This window comes from Conger conger, chromosome 13, assembly GCF_963514075.1.
Source record: "Conger conger chromosome 13, fConCon1.1, whole genome shotgun sequence".
In the NCBI taxonomy this organism is placed as follows: domain Eukaryota; kingdom Metazoa; phylum Chordata; class Actinopteri; order Anguilliformes; family Congridae; genus Conger; species Conger conger.
In genome coordinates, this window is record NC_083772.1 from 42,700,239 (window position 1) to 42,717,169 (window position 16,931).

General features: G+C 43.0%; 1 pseudogene; it reads right to left on the minus strand.

Annotated features, from left to right (window-relative positions):
• Nucleotides 1–8,912: 8,912 nt before the first annotated feature.
• LOC133107587 (DNA topoisomerase 1-like) overlaps nucleotides 8,913–16,931 on the minus strand; it is a 33,246-nt pseudogene continuing 25,227 nt past the window's right edge.

Sequence of the window (16,931 nt, forward strand, 5' to 3'; positions counted from 1 at the left end):
GTTATGTTGTGCTATGCTATGCTATGCTATGTTATGTTATGTTATGTTATGTTGTGCTGTGCTATGCTATGCTATGCTATGTTATGTATGCTATGCTATGTTGTGCACTGATGAACTGCTCATCATTTGACTTTCGGATTGCTTTGCACTTGTTTATTCTGCTGTATTAAAGTCTATGGTTCTAAAGCCTCGTTCATGTCATATGGGAGAAAGTGCTCCGATTTGAAAGTGTTCACGCACTGTGCACTCTGGGAAACTCAACATGGTGGTAAAATTAATATTAAATACTGTGTAAAAATAAAATATAGACATACAATGCTATGATTTTGTTAACCTGAACGGTCAGCAGGTTCGTAGTTGTGGAAGCTGAACTCACTCACTTCCATGTTTCTTACTGCCAGGTTGGAGATTATTATTAGAGTTTGACCATTTGTTCCACAAGTTAAATTACATCCGTTAATAAATCAAGCTACAAAACTACAAAAATGGTCACATTTCGCTAGCCAATATTCAAGTTGCATACTACCCTGTCTGCAGGCGAATTGTAGTTTTAATATAGCAACTTGTTAGCAACTAACTTTATTAAAGCATATAAGCCTAACAGCTTTGAAATTCATGCTTGAGATATTTCAAGATGTGGGTGAACAAAATGTGAAACTCAAGCAACCTTTTGTCAATAGAAACAGTGTTCGAAATCTTGGGATACAAAATGACATCATCATCGGAAAACCAGTTTGAACTACAAAAGTTCTGTCAGGCTGTGACAGTCCAGCTGATATCTTTCTGTATTCAAACAACTCCCCGCTGTGACATCACAGAAGCTATGAATCTTTCAAATTAAAACTGAATTTGAAGAATACAAATTAGAAATAGCCCAATTCACCTTCATCAAATAGCCCAATTCACCTTCATCATCACCCAATTCACTATCATAAGACAACAGATTGTTAGCGCTAAATTTAGCTGCAGTAGGTTATAGTGTGGGATAGCTGGGCCATTAGATTGGAGGGTAATTGAATTGAAACACTAATGACAACTAGCAGGAATAAATCCATGCTGTATATGTCCTCACAGGGGAAATAGATTATTATTAGTAGTAGTATTGTTTGTAGTAGTATTGACACCATGTATTATTACATTTAATAGTATAATTTGGCATAATACTCTTCCATGGAGAGATAAGATATCAATCTTATCTAGTTTTTAAGAGATCAAGAGATTTAAATTAACAGCTAAGTCGATCCTGATTGGTAAATAAAAATGTGGAAACACTGGAGGGTTATTACTCACAGAGCCGGAGGAGGAGGCTCTGGTCCGAGAAAATCTAAAAGTACAAGTTTTGATGGCATTTGCTGGATTAAAATATCCATGATGATGAGAGCTGTTAGCAGTTGTGTGTACAATGTCTAAACTGAAAATCTACTGGTAACACTTTGAATTTCAACACATCTTCCTCTGTGACTTCATAGAGGTTAACAATACAGAACCCTAACATTCTAATGCTTTGGTTGTTTTCTAGTCAGAATTCGTACTGCTTCTAAGGCCTGTACAGTGCAACAGCAATGTGTTCAAATGTTCTCAACATAAAAGCTAATATATATTAGCTTCTATATCACCGTTCCCTCTGACTTCTAACATTTCTAATTCACATTAGGTAAGTACTGTGTGTATTTAGCACCTAATGTAAATTAGAAATGTTAGAAGTCAGAGGGAACAGTGATATAGAAGTGTGAACACAAAGTTGGTGGAGCGCTCATAAGTGGTTCTCCCTCGAAGCACAAATTGTTGGCAGTTTGACTCTGTTCTGTAGCTGTGTGACTGGTATAGCTTTGTATCTCCCATCCCATGCATAACGACATCTCTTTATACGTTTTATACGTTCATTTATCAAAGAGAAAGTACCTTATACAAGTTTTTTTTTTAACTTTCCCTGAATACGTTTCCTCCCTAAGTGTAAGTTTGTTTGCTGCTCTTCCATTTTTGTTTCTGGGCAAATAAATACATTTCAATAACCTGTACACGTGATGCTGTGCAGTTCTTGCACATGGCTACAGGCAGAAGGACGACTACATCGCCATTCAGGGCCCCCTTGCCCAATCAGTGGAGGACTTCTGGTGGATGGTGAGGGAGTGGAGGTGCCGCTCCATCGTTATACTAACTAGCCGAGCTGCAGGAATGCGAGCAGGTGGATGAACCCGAGTCAGTTCCCCGTCGATTCAGTTTTTGACAAGTCTATATTCTAAACACTCATCGGAAAGTAACACGAAGGCTAAGCTTGCTTTGACTGTGATGTGTATTTACATATCCTTAAATAAGCAAACTAGTCTTGGTCATGGTTATTAGCTGCATTTTCTTTGCAGGCTACAATGTGATCATGCTAAATTTATACCGTGCGTCTATTTTACAGAAAAAAGGCTATACTGTATAAACTATTCAGAAGTAACTTGTGGCAGGGTAATTCATTTGCCGTTAGTATTATTTTCTGATATGCAGAGCGCTGCCGGGAAATATGTTAGCTGTTTTCCTGTCTTGATCATGTGTTGATAGCTAGTCTAATACGTAAAATATTGAGCACAATTTAGCTGCCTAGTGTGAAAATGCCCTTGAAGGACAAATGTGGGTCGCAGAAAAGAAAGGATAAAAAGGAGCAGGAGGAAAGGGTGGTAAAACTACACAAACTAGACGCCTTTTTGAAAAAAAAATAATAATAATCTCAAATGCTACCCTGTTCCCGACCGCGGCGAAACCTTGGAGGTAGGATTGCAAGCTAGATAAAACTTTAGCTTGCTGCACTTTTTCAGGAGGAAATTCGGCTACATTTGGCTGAAAGGTGAAAGTTTCCCAGCGACTAGGATGTAGCCATGCTATATCCAGGTAAAGCCTGAGCTGTATTGGGGTTAACCCAGTATGTCTATTTGTCTCTCAATCACTCAACTCAATTTCCACCCAATAGACATCTAGATCCAGTTGCTCAACGCAGTAACGTTAATATGACTAAGGGCAATTTTCTTAATTGATTCTTAATTGACAGTGTGTTAACATAAAGACAATCACGTGATTACAAATAACCTTTTAGTGATAATCCTGATTACTATTAGACCACTTTCTGAATTAAGTGCTTTCTATGAGTCTTTCTCTGTCTCTCTCCCAGCAGACAGACAGCCTTTGACCTTAATGTCTCTGCTTCTCCTGGAAGGGGGAAGCTAGCACATTCCGGTCTTACAGCAAGGTCAACAAGGGGTATTCGGAAGACAAAATACTGATAAATGTTAGTGACCAGCTTCATGTCTTTTTATTTTGTTAAAGCTCCCCCTTCTGGAAAAGTATGTATAAGAGTCTGACTGTGTCTGATTCAAATCAGAAAGCCGGCAAGCTTTCTCACTTTCTGTCATTTCTTTGCAAATAAATACTAAAGTTAAACTCAAGTATGGCTATCGTTGTTTTTACTGGGATCTGTTTCATCAGACGACGCTCACCTGTGAAATGTTAAAAAGGGCATTTTTCCCTAACAGTGAGCTAACATCATTCTTAATTTGTTCTGATTAATTAACATTAGTCAAAGTCCGTAAATGTACTTCACTCGCATTGTATTCAAATTAGCCAAGGAAGCTGCTAATTCTCCCAGCAGTTTCCGTGAATTAGATAGATTTGTTTGTTAAATTGCTGGACGGGTTATCTGCTGTAAACTCAGCGTTCCACCAATGTTAAGTCAGGGGGCTGTTTTTAAAAACGTTATGATATAGAAAGTATAAATTGTATCACTTAACAAAGAGGAAGCGACCAAATAGGTGTGTGGAAGTTTGATTGACTGTTTAGTTTTATCAACTGCAGGAGGAGTTACGTCGATAAGAATAAGTACCTGCAATAAATAAAAAGACTTAATTTAAAAAATAATAATGACAAGTTGAACGACAAAACAAAAGCTACAAAAATAACTGATTTTCATACATTAATTCATATTTCATTGTAAAAAATGCATTCAGTCAATTTGGCACAAGTACACAGTGAACAGTGAGTATTGTGTTGTGCTTTTCCTCTGATACTGACACAAGGGAAGCCTATAGACCAGGGATCGGCAACTCTGGTCCTGGAGAGCCGCAGGGTGTGCTGGCTTTCGTCTCCACCTTAAAATAAGCAAGCGACTCAGACCCAAGAAACCAGGTGAGGTGAGTTAACTGTGTAATCAACGGCTTTCATTGATCAATTAATGCCAAGCAACAACGAAAGCCAGCACACCCTGCGGCTCTCCAGGACCAGGGTTGCCGACCCCTGCTATAGACCTAAGCTTTAGTAAACACCCCAGCTATCCTGAGTTGATTTGTTGACTTGCTGATTTCATTCTATTACCATCCTCGTTGGTCCATGGTTCTGACTTGATTAATGCAAATGTACTAAAGTATCACAAACGATGTAGCATGTGTTTGGCTCATAAGTTACTCATGAGCCGAATAAAATCCAAAGTATTGTCTGTAAAATATCTGTCTAATAGTGCATGCGTGTGTGTGCGTGCGTAGGTTATATGCAGTTGCGTTTGCGTGCCTGTGTGTTAGAGGAAGGGACCTGTAGGGACCTCAAAACTACATTTCCCACAATCCCACCAGACACTTCCGCGACGTCGACCCCGGCATGATGTCTAGCTACGGTTTAGCCAATACTGTAACAGCGAGAGCAATACAATTTCCCAGTATAGGAGCTGGGACAAGCATTGTCCAGCCTCTCTTTGACTCTTCTTGCCCTTCTCTTCACCTCATCTGGGCCCCGGCTTCTGCAGTGCACCACAAGGCCTTACGCACACGCCTTGCGGGAACTTAAAGTGGCCTGTAATGAGTGGAAACTTGTTTGGTGGCCCATGCGAGGACCCTATAGCCCGTTAAAAAAATCTTGCACCGGGGCCCATCCTAACTAGCTGCCGCTGCACCAGTGGTCACTGTGTGGAACAGCCTGGCAGCACGTAGTGCAGGTAGAAACTCCAGACCAGGCTTGATACGGTGCTAGATACTATCTAGCTTTTAGGTAAATTAAGCATTTAATGGCGCACATTAATGGTAGGAAAGTCAAGCATTGCTTGGCTGAATAGCCTGTTTTTGTCATTATCTTATGTTGAGATATTGGGCTCAATAACATCAAACAGCCAAAAAACACAGAGATTACAGGAAGCACAGAGGTGACACAAGACACAAGCTGATGTACCTCCAGGATACATCAGCACTGAACACACACACAGATGAATGAATCACATAGGATTACTCACTTTTCGGAAGTCACAGATTTTGGATGAAACAGAGCCAAATACTGTTTGTTTGAACATTCAACACCATCCATCCATCCATCCATTATCTGAACCCGCTTATCCTGATCAGGGTCGCAGGGGGGCTGGAGCCTATCCCAGCATACATTGGGCGAAAGGCAGGAATACACCCTGGACAGGTCGCCAGTCCATCGCAGGGCACACACACCATTCACTCACACACTCATACCTACAGGCAATTTAGACTCTCCAATCAGCCTAACGTGCATGTCTTTGGACTGTGGGAGGAAACCGGAGTACCCGGAGGAAACCCACGCAGACACGGGGAGAACATGCAAACTCCGCACAGAGAGGCCCCGGCCGACGGGGATTCGAACCCAGGACCTCCTTGCTGTGAGGCGGCAGTGCTACCCACTGCACCATCCGTGCCGCCCCATTCAACACCAGTGCAGGGTATCTAAATATTCAGAGCATTATTAGTATTAATTATTAGAAGGAAGGCTTTTGAATGGTATTATTATTTATACATTTTATTAGAGATGGCTACCCCTTGTGCCTGAGCCAAAAGGAAGTTTTTATAGTTATAGGTAGTACGGTATGCTTTTTTCACGCACTAGCCGCAGTTTAGGTATGCAAGCCGTATATTTTGTTGCACGATCAAGCACACAATGGCATTCACATATTCATTCATTCATTCATTATCCTAACCCACTTATCCTGAACAGGGTCGCAGGGGGGCTGGAGCCTATCCCAGCATACATTGGGCGAAAGGCAGGAATACACCCTGGACAGGTCGCTAGTCCCCATCGCAGGGCACACACACCGTTCACTCACACACTCATACCCACGGGCAATTTAGACTCTCCAATCAACCTAACCTGCATGTCTTTGACTGTGGGAGGAAACCAGAGTACCCGGAGGAAACCCACGCAGACACGGGGAGAACATGCAAACTCCACACAGAGAGGCCCCGGTCGACCGGGATTCGAACCCAGGACCTCCTTGCTGTGAGGCGGCAGCGCTCCCTGCTGCACCATCCGTGCTGCCACATTCACATATTGCACATTAGAAATAATTAGCCAACAAGAAACATATCTTGGATAGAAAGCCTTTTGTTTTATATGCTTGAAAGAAGAAGCATCGTTTTGTTTGTATACCTGCAACCTGCTGCTGAAGGGATACAATAACTACCATTTCTGCTGCCGTGCCATGATACTGCGTATGTGTGTCCGAAGCAGCCGCGGCCGGACAGTGCTCGTATCTATTAGAAACGTTTTGCAAAATACGTCACTAAATTATTTATGAATGAGAAAAAAAAAATTCACATATGTAACATTTATGGCTGGGGTTTTGAGCTAGTGAGTTCTTAATATCCTTAATATTTTTCACCAGCAAAAGTTTATTTTTTGATAGGTTGGGTCATTTTCAAAGTGATAGATAGTACTGGGCAGCTTAGAATTGCACAAGCAAAGCTATCTGCAATAAAATGAGATTTCAAGCCGTTAACTGAGACGGTTGTCCTGTAATTGAGAAGCCCCATCTGGTGGATTTAAAAGGCATTGCATGTAACAAAGAGAAACTTGCCTAAGTGTAGCGTTTTTGTAATGTCAAATATGTGATCTCCATAATTTCAAAATTACTTCCAAATAAATGCGCCTGTTAACATCACTCCAAATTGTTGAGGTGTAATCTGCTTTTCAGTTGGAAAAAAATTGTAAATCAGGTGTGCAACCACTATTCCATGTGAAATCTACATTTATTATACATATACTGTATAACACAGTGCGAGTAGTGACCCAATCTTTGATATTTTCATGCCAATTTTACTTATATTCAGATAGAATCACAAAACATTTCATTTGTGTTTTAACCATATTGATTAAGTCTCAACATTTATGTATGACTATACACTCACCGAACACTTTATTAGGTATTTATTATACTTATTTTTTAGCAGCAGTTCTGTGGGCAGAAACTGTTCCCAATCATTCCAAACATAATCAGAAATCTGGTGTTATATATATAGTGTGTCTTCTGTTAACTTCTTGTTTTTTGCTTTACTATTATTTTATTTCTTATCAGAAATTGACCAATGTGAGGATAATGAAGGAGTGCATGAGGGTGGGGAACCTTCAGGCAAACATGAAGAAGAACCAAGTCTCCAGATCATACCATGTGAGAACACTTCCTATTCCTCTCATAGTCATGTTTTGGAAGCCGCTTATGGCTCGATGATTCTGACTGGCTATAGGCCCCCACACTGAACTCCACACTGAAGTTTCCCCAAAATAGGTTTCATTACATTATCTAAGGTCAAAAAAGTTAGCTTGGGAGCAAGAGATGTGTGCCTTCACTACAAACTATGTTTCATTCATACAGCTGAATTGTTAGCTAGGAGGCTGTTTTCATATAGCGGATACAGTTATCCTTGAAGTGTTTTGTTGCTAGCTAGCTATTTTTTTGATGTTTCATGATAAAAGTGCCGTAACTAACCATCTCCCATGCTGTTAATTCTAATGAAATTACTCAGCCATAGCTCAGTTCAGCTGTTCCAGTAATGCTCCATGTTACATCCAGCAGCCGGCTGGCTATCTGAGCTTGGCTGGAATTACATTAAGACATGAAAGAAATATTTGCTTCCATTACACTCTATGTTTCAGTAATGCAGCACGCTGCCTTGCCAGCTATACTTCAGTTAGTTCATTAGAACTTCAGTGTGGTCCCTACCCCCAGTTCCTACCTCACTGCTATAATTAGCCATGTGTATGCCATAAGATATAATGGCACTTATGTATAATTATTTTAGTATTCTGGGTATTCTAGCTGCCAAGACGTGGTATGCTAGTTGGAAAGTTGATGTACTCTTCAAAGGCTCAAGTTGTATCTAGGTATCTATGTATCACTCTAGGACTTGGAACTGTACTTTCCTCTGGAGTCTTCAATGCACTTGTCCCTGGTTTTGATTTGCACTTTATTGTACGTCGTTCTGGATAAGAGCGTCTGCTTATTGACTGTAATGTAATGTAATGTAGTGTGATGCTATGCTCCATAGCTGTCCCTCCTGTTGGCTATGACATCATCAGATGTTTGTAGGCTACTCAACAAAAATTCTACCCTGGATAGCCATCCCACAAACAAAAAATGAATACCAGATAACAATGATAATTGTTTTGCAATGGATTTTAATAGGATTTCATCGGGTTTAATACATATCTTAAATGCATACATATTAATCAGGTAAATACAATTACATAAATCAAATCAAGTATAATCATTACATAAATCAAACAACATTTTTTTTTGTGGTGGGGGATGGGGAGAAAGGGGTCAGGGCTGTTGGAATGGTCAGTGGGGGCTCAGAACACAAAGTCAGCTTTTGTCATAAGGAAAATAAATAGCCCAGGCAAACTTCACTCTCTGGCTTTTGTTGGAAGTTGATTGTCAAGGTTCTCAGGGCGATCTGCCTGTCCTCCTCTCTGCCAATGAAGTGCCTGAATGTTCAGCTTCAGTAGCTGGCCCTCAAGCTGGCGTGTAGCTTTCCGCTTTTTCTTAATCTCACTGAAACACACACACACACACACACACAGTGCGTTTACACACAGACAAATGAGGACAATACACACATGCACACCTGTGAGAGAAAAGCGCTCCACATTTGGGACAGTCACACATGCCACTTGCTGTTGGGGCAGCCCTTGGCTTTCCATGTGGCCAATGTCAGCTCAGTCTTGGCCTGCACAAGCTCCTGTGTCATACTGTCAATCTGGAGGAGAACACAGAAGAACAGAACATAGAAGCCAGAGCAAGATGTTTTTTCAAGATCAGTTTTTCTCCCTGAATCTGAAGGGCCTGTTTCGCACTGCTCCCCTCAATCCCTCACTGTACCTTGGCATGCAGTCCAGCCATGGACTGCTCAAAGTTCTTTGTATCCGCCTGCTGGCGGTTACAGTGAACAGCAGCTGCAAAGTTTGCCCTGTTGTAGGCAAGCAGCTTCTCAGCCTGGCCATCTGACACTTCTAAGCCAGTCAAAAGTAACATTTGGTCTCATGCGCTGGTCAGCTTGCTGACTTCCCCCTCCTGGAGCATACATTGTTAGCCCCCACCGTTGGCACACATGCCTGTGGGGGAGAGCTAGAGAAGGATTCTTAGAGGCGCCTTCTTGGGCCCTGGGGGCCCCCCTTTTCTCACATTCTAGAACAGGAATATTGGAGATGGTATAAAGATGTTTCATGATAATCCCAGGTCAGAATAGAGTAATGTTTGGTGTTATTCTGATTGTTTCAGTGCGACTGGTGTAATGGTTTTTGTCACAGTCTACCTTTGATAGCATAACCATTCAGGAGTCGAGGGGAAACTGGGCAAAAGCTGTCTCTGTAGAAGTCATGTGTTTCAGCCCCCTGCCTGGTGGGCCTGGCTGTAAATTATAGATGGGTGACTCACTTTTAGGGTCAAGAACTAAGGCCTGGATTTTGGAGATAAGGAGAAGAAACCAAACAGTCTGGGGTGTCTCCTTTCCTTTCATTCACCCAAATCAGGTTTATCCAAAAGGAATATTACTATGAGAGGCACAAATACATATTTACAGCATAATGCATTTGTCATGAAAACTCCCAACTACAGCATTCATAGATATGATGGGGCGGCCTGTAGCACAGTGGTTAAGGTCAGGAAGGGCTGCCATTTGTGAGGGGCCTGAGAGCTGGGGTTTCAATGTTGTTTAGGCTACCTGTTGGGGAGTTAAGACGTATGAGTGGTCCAAGGCCAGTTGGGTCATGGGAAAAGAATCCTCCCGAACATTGGTGACCTCCCTGTGACCCCATACCTGGTCACTTCCAAGGGGGAAGACTCCGGACAATGCCACAGTGCCCTCATTTGGGCACTGCTGTCATTACACCGGTGACTGCTCTCCAAGATTAAATATTCAAAACTGCTATTAAGATAGTAAATAGACCCAGTAACACCTTGAAAACATTGCCCATGTGATCCTTGTATTATTGCATTAAGTCTTATGTAATGGTAACAGGAATTGCATGTAAAATGGATAATCAGGAGGGAAGTTTCATGATAACTGCAACATAATAAAACATAAGGGTAATCTGTTTGGTATGGATGTGATCTGATAAAATCAAGGAATCGGATGAGATACATTTCATACCAAATGGATTTTAATAAACCATAGTTTCAATAACTCAAGGGAAAACCTACACGTCCTCTCTTGGTAATCATCTCATTTTCCCTACTCAACAACCCCCAACGGTGGGGGTCTAAATTCCAGATTTGACCACCCCTCCAGGTTGATTTATGGCACTGCCGCCTGGTTTCAAACGTATGATTTGGCATAAAAGCAAGGGAGACAGACCAATCTGGGAAGATCGTATTCGACTTCCCACACAGCATATTGTACGTGTATGTAAGTATCAGGAAGATCGTATTCGACTTCCCACACAACATGTCTTGTGTATGTATGTATGTATGTATGTGTAGCAGCGGAAGATCGTATTCGACTTTCCACACGGCATATTCTATACTCTGTGTTTGTGTGTAGTCCAAGCAGGCTAGGTATGATTATTTACTCTATCACTATTCTTAATTTGTGTATTTTGTAATTGATTATGATATTCGAATGCTAATAACCTACCTGTCTGCGAATCAACTATTTTGTTTGTAACTTGCGTGATCTCCATGACTCTAATTCATCCTGTACCTATTCAGCCTAAATTACAACTGCATATTGAGGGGGAAAAGGGAGGCCAAAGACTGACCGATCGGCAGTTTGGCACATATGTGATATGTTCTAAGCTGTGAGGCCAGCAAGTTTCTGCCACTTAAAGGGTCGGGGGATGCACGGCTCTTGTGATTTGACGCGAAGGGAACCCCTGGGCGTTACGGCGCTGGTTCCTGTCAAATTAGCTCTAAAGAGCCCAGTTAATGCTACGCCGACCTGGGCTCGCAACTATCATGGCAGGTTTGCATGTATTGTGTTGAGTGGACCCTCAGCCTCTGAGTTCTACACCGAACTGAGATTTCAGCAATAATGTTAATCGCGAGAGCATATATTGAGTAATGGTGGCGCAGGTTTATTGTTTATTAAAAGGATCCCCATTAGCTTGTTCTATGGCACTAGCTATTCTTAAGGTACAAGTCGAATGTAATCACTCCCGAGGTCCGCGTAAGTTGCAAACCCAAATTTCTAAATTATATTTTAAATGGAGTCAGATAAATGAGTAAAACTATAGTAACCACTAAGCGTACAATACGGCCCCGTTTGAGAACGGAGAATATTAAGAATTGTACTGATCCGTTTCTGGCCAGCTGTAAGCGGGATATGGGGCAGGTCAATCCATATCCGACCCATGGCAACGGACCCAGTATATTCTTAAACATAATTGTGCTCTGTTCTTGTACGGAGGATAATAATTAACCCTACTAATGTTCTCCCAGCAACGCCAGAAGAACAAGCACACACTGTTATGAGAGAAGGGGGAGAGGGAGAATGGGGGAGGAAAAGAAGGAGAAAGAAAATACCGTATAAGACTGCGTACAGGTGTGTAACACTGAGTACACTGAGTACAGGTGTGTAAGACTGAGTACAGGTGTGTAAAACTTAGTACAGGTGTGTAAAACTGAGTACAGATGTTTAAGACTGCGTACACTGAGTACAAGTGAGTAACACAGCGTACACTGAGTACAGGTGTATAAGACTGGCTGTAGGGGTGGGTAGATTAGTAGTAGTAGAGTAGAGGTGAAGATACCCACAGCAGGACCGTTCTCTCAGGCTCTTTTGCAGGGCGACAGAGGTGTTTTGTGTTCGAAACACTTTGGCGGTCAGACCGGGCATCAGTGAGCTGATGTACTCATTTAGAGTGGATGTCTGAGCAGGGAGCGAGAGAATGGGAGTGTTTTTGACACCCAAAGACACAGACATACAAAACACAGACGATCATTCAACTATAGACTTTCTGTCAGCACAGAAACAATCAGGTTGGAGACTCACGGTCAGTAGGTTGAACAATTTGTCCCCTGCTTCCTTGGCCTCAATGAAATCCTCGAGGTTTTTATAGACCTGGATCACAGAACAACAGGAGAACCATCTGCATAAACAGGCATTGCTCATAGTGAAGAAACCTAAGTGCAGCGTTGATGAAATATTAAGGAAACGTTCGGTCCGGCATCTCCACTCACCCTCTGCGTGACGGGCACTTTATTGTATGAGCGGATTAGGTCTTCCCTCAGGAAGTCGAACTCCACCGTGTACTCATTCCTGTCACGGTCTTTGTGCAGAGTGACGTTTTTCACACGGAGAGAGGAGCAGCTCACCTCCTTTTCGCTCCCCACACTCAGGGCCAGCTGCAGCGACACAACTCATTTATATTCAGGTCATCAACTGAAAAATCATCACTGACGATTTCTGACGCTGAAAGCCGTTTTGTCACTTCCTTAGCGACTGCGTTTTCTCAGTTGATGACTAATGACAGGTTATTTTTCTGTTCATTATTTACTTGTTTTTTCAAATTGCATTGTGATTTGACCGAATCTGTAATGAAATTGGCTCGTCTCGAATCGAAGGGCGGCGGTCATTTCCACATCACATCTTGAGACCGCATGCTCAGCTAGTGAAGAGACTGTAGAGACCTGTCGGAGACAGGAAGTCCCGCCCACCCTCACTTTGTCAATGAAGTAGAGAGCGGTGGCTCCCTGCCGAATCGCCATCTCTGCCGAATCCATGTCCTGGTAGTACTGGGACCGGATCTGGTCAACGTAGGAGTGCAGTCTCCGGGCCAGCTCATACCTCTCCCAGTCCTTCTCACCCTGGGTGGACAGCACAAAAGGTCTACTTTGCTTGCTGTTACATCACTTTCTGTCTATAAGGATGGTGATCTACATGTCTTGTGTGGTTTTTGTGAATGGTTGGGTCCAGCGGGTACCTAAGGTTTGGAGCTGGCATTAAGCCTGATGTATCTGCTGGCCCCCTGAATGTTCTCTGTCCAGCTGGCTAGCCATGTAACAGTGTTGTCATGGTGAACTTCCTTCCACTGGTGACCTGGAGGAGGCTCTGGGATACGTGCCTGTCTGTGGGGAGGGCAAGGGTGGTGTTCTCTTTTTCTCTCTACACTTATGCTTCTCACTAACAACACCCATCAACTTTAACAGGGAGCCCTCACTCCCCTCATGCCTCTAGCTCCCAGCATGCTTCACTCCCCGCATGCCTCTAACTCCCAGCATGCTTCATCCCTGTCATGCCTCTAGCCCCCAGCATGCTTCACTCCTATCATCATGCCTCTAGCTCCCAGCATGCTTCACTCCTATCATGCCTCTAGTTCCCAGCATGCTTCACTCCCCGCATGCCTCTAGCTCCCAGCATGCCTCTTACTTGCTGCAGTTGATGATTATGTCCTCAGGCTGAATCCTCCTCTTCAGCATGCCCTCTTTGGCATGTTCCCCTTGGCCATGGAAGAGGCCCGGGGGCTCAATCCGGAAGTTTCCAATGCTTTCACGGTGCTGGTTCAGAGTGCAGTAGCCATACTCTTCCATAAGCCTCTTATTGGCCTCTGTGATGACCTGGAAACACACAAATAATGAGACTGAGAGTGGGAGGGACAGGCAGAGGGGCGAAGGAAATGCTTAAGAAGGACCTGAGCTGTCAGACTTTACCCCAGCCACTTGATGGTTGGAGCCACACCCACCTGTTTCTCCTCCTTGCTCATGTTATATTTGGCATCCACCCTCCTCTTGTTCAGGTAGAAAAGCTTGAAGAAATCGCACTTATTCAAGTCCGTAATCAACATGCTCTCCTCTGGAGTCATCTCCTGTGCAGAGAAACACATGCAAGGAACAGATTAAAAGGGCAGTTCAAACAAAAATGAAAGTCTTTTCACTTACGCAGGGCACTATCAAACCATCCATATAATTTTGCTGAGATATATGAATAATTTTCGAGATTTGACAGCATTTGACGGTACTTTCATTAAATGTGTGGGTGAAATGCCCCTATTAACAAACAAACCAACCCAACAAAATCAACTAAACAGTCACCTACCCCTACCACCCCCACCCCATTTTTTTCCTTCACTCCCTGCTCTCCCCTTCCTCACCCTTCTCCAGTCTGTGAGGAAGTTCTTACAGAACACGTCACAGGTGGTACGCTCATGATCCAGCATCTGAGCATAGAAGAAGGCCACTTCCTCTGCTCTTGTGTAACAGGTTCTATTTGGGCCTAGATATCTGATGCATTAATTCTTATCAAAACTCAAAGGGTTAAACACTCTTGTAAAGGGTTAAAGACTCTAGGTTGACTCTAGGAGTATTCAAGGCACACGGACAAGGTATAAAAAAACATATTAAATGCCGGTCATTTATTCGCAATAATCAAATCCCTTATCAATAATATCAAACATATGCACACATTGGCCAATAAATTTCCTGTGACTAATAGGTTGCAACCTTAAAAATAAATTAAAAAATGTCAAAATGTCCCATCTACCCGGGTAGTGTGATTTTGGTTCAGAGCGCTCAATTTGCTTATCTGTCTCCTGTGCGTTGCTGCAGCCTGGGCACATGGTGATGCTGTTCCTGGCGCGTGCAGCGTGCCGAGTGGAGAACATGCAGAGTGGAGAACATGCAGAGTGGAGCGTGTGCATGCAGTTGAGCTAGGGCGCTCGTGCTCGGGGGTCCTGGCTCACCGATCAACTTCCTCAAAGTCCACAAAAAAAACCAACCTGCACGCAGCAGCGGCTTCAATTTGAGTTCAAACCTAAATATGAATCTTGACTGTACAGTGCTTAATCTAGATCAAAGTTACATCAATTAACGTCAACTCACGTTAAATCGCACACACGAACCAAATGCACAAATTAACTGAATGCCTCGTTCATTATTTAGCTAGTTCAGCTATCAGCATCATGAGCTATAACTTACTTACTTCTTTCAGAGACTAATATTAATTATACAACTTTGTCTCCGATTGGTTTTTTAAATATATACATGAAATATGAACTAATATCATCAAAATTAAATGTACATCATGAAATCTCGAAAAGAAAACCATAACGGCACTGCCGTTTCATAGGCTAACATTAGCTACACGAAATGCACCCAATACTTGAACTCATGAACTGAAACTCACCGGAGCTTTTGCTTGATTAAACTTGAATATTAAACAATGAAAGGTGGACTTTTCACCATCGGACACTTGGTCTTTGTTAATACGAAAGGTTTTACTAAACCAACTCAAATTAAAAGGGGTTATTTTAATTTTAAACCTTTATCGAAGTTTGTAGGTACTTTCTCTGCAGTAGGCGTCAGCTGACTAATATCAGGGGAAGGTGTAAAGTTAAGAGCTTGGGAAAAAGCTTGGTCTAAACCATCTAGAATGGAGTGCATAGCTAGGAGTAGGGGGTTTCCTAGTGACTTGTATGTCAACCTATCAGGCTCTATTCTTTGTCTCATAGACCTTCTGACTTCTGGTTCTTCCTCCTGTGCAGGATTTTCCTGAGAAGGTGCACAACTATCCTTAACTCCATCGTTGGTCATCCTGTCTTCCGCTGTCTTCTCTCCTTCTAGGTTGTTGGAAGATCACATCTTCATCTTCAGAATCTGAGGACAGTTCTACGTTGGAATTATGGTTTTCAGGCAAGTCGTCAGCTGGGTTTTCTGGTAGGTTTTCAGGTAAGGTTTCGACTGCTTGATCCTCATCGACATCCAGTGCATTCTGCACAACTGAGACATCAAGAGGATAGAATGCCTCTGCCTCAGGGTTTAGGCTGGATCCATTTGAGCTCGTCTGCTCTTGTTCATCCTCTAACACAGGATTAGCTTTTGTCAATGGGATTTCATGGACAACAGTGATGGTTGGATATATTGTGTTCTTGGGAGTATAGTAGTACTCCATTTCGTCTTCACTGGGTTGATCAACCGTTTCCTCCAATCCTTCCGCTGTTTCCTGAGTTCTCTTCGGAGCTTTGGCTTTTGCCTTCCTTCCACTCTCTTGATCCGGTTCAGGCGATGCAGGGGGAGCGAGAAACCCACAGGGCAACAGCAAGTCGCAGTGTATCGTCTTCTCTGGACCATCCGAGGCGGCAGGAGGCACTACGTAGACCGGAGAATCACCGATGTGTTTCACAAGGTCTCCGACCTCGAGGACTGACTCTCTGACCTTGAGGTCATATCTTTGCTTGTTGCGCTGAGCTGTCTTTTTGCTGTGCTCAGTGGCAAGTTTGTAGCTTTCCTGTAAACTTTCCCTCAGTTTCTTCAAATACTCAGTGTGAGTGTCTTTGCTCTGTTCCTCTAGATGGAGTCCAAACGCCACGTCGATGGGAAGGCTTGGATGTCTTCCAAACATTAATTGGTAGGGAGAGTAGCCAGTTGTGTCATTTTTCGTGCAATTGTAGGCATGCACGAGTGGCTGAACGAAGTCACGCCACTTGATTTTGTCCTCCACTTGAAGAGTTCCGAGCATCTCCAGTAGCGTTCGGTTGAAGCGTTCCACGGGGTTTCCCTGTGGATGATAGGGCGTAGTTTGTGTCTTCTTTATGCCTAGGTGCAGGCAGAGGTCTTTGATGATCGCCGACTCAAAATCTCGACCTTGGTCGCTGTGAAGACGTTCTGGCAGTCCGTATTGGACAAAGAAATTGCTCCACAAGGTCTTGGTGACAGTCTTTGCTTTCTGGTCGGCAGTAGGGACAGC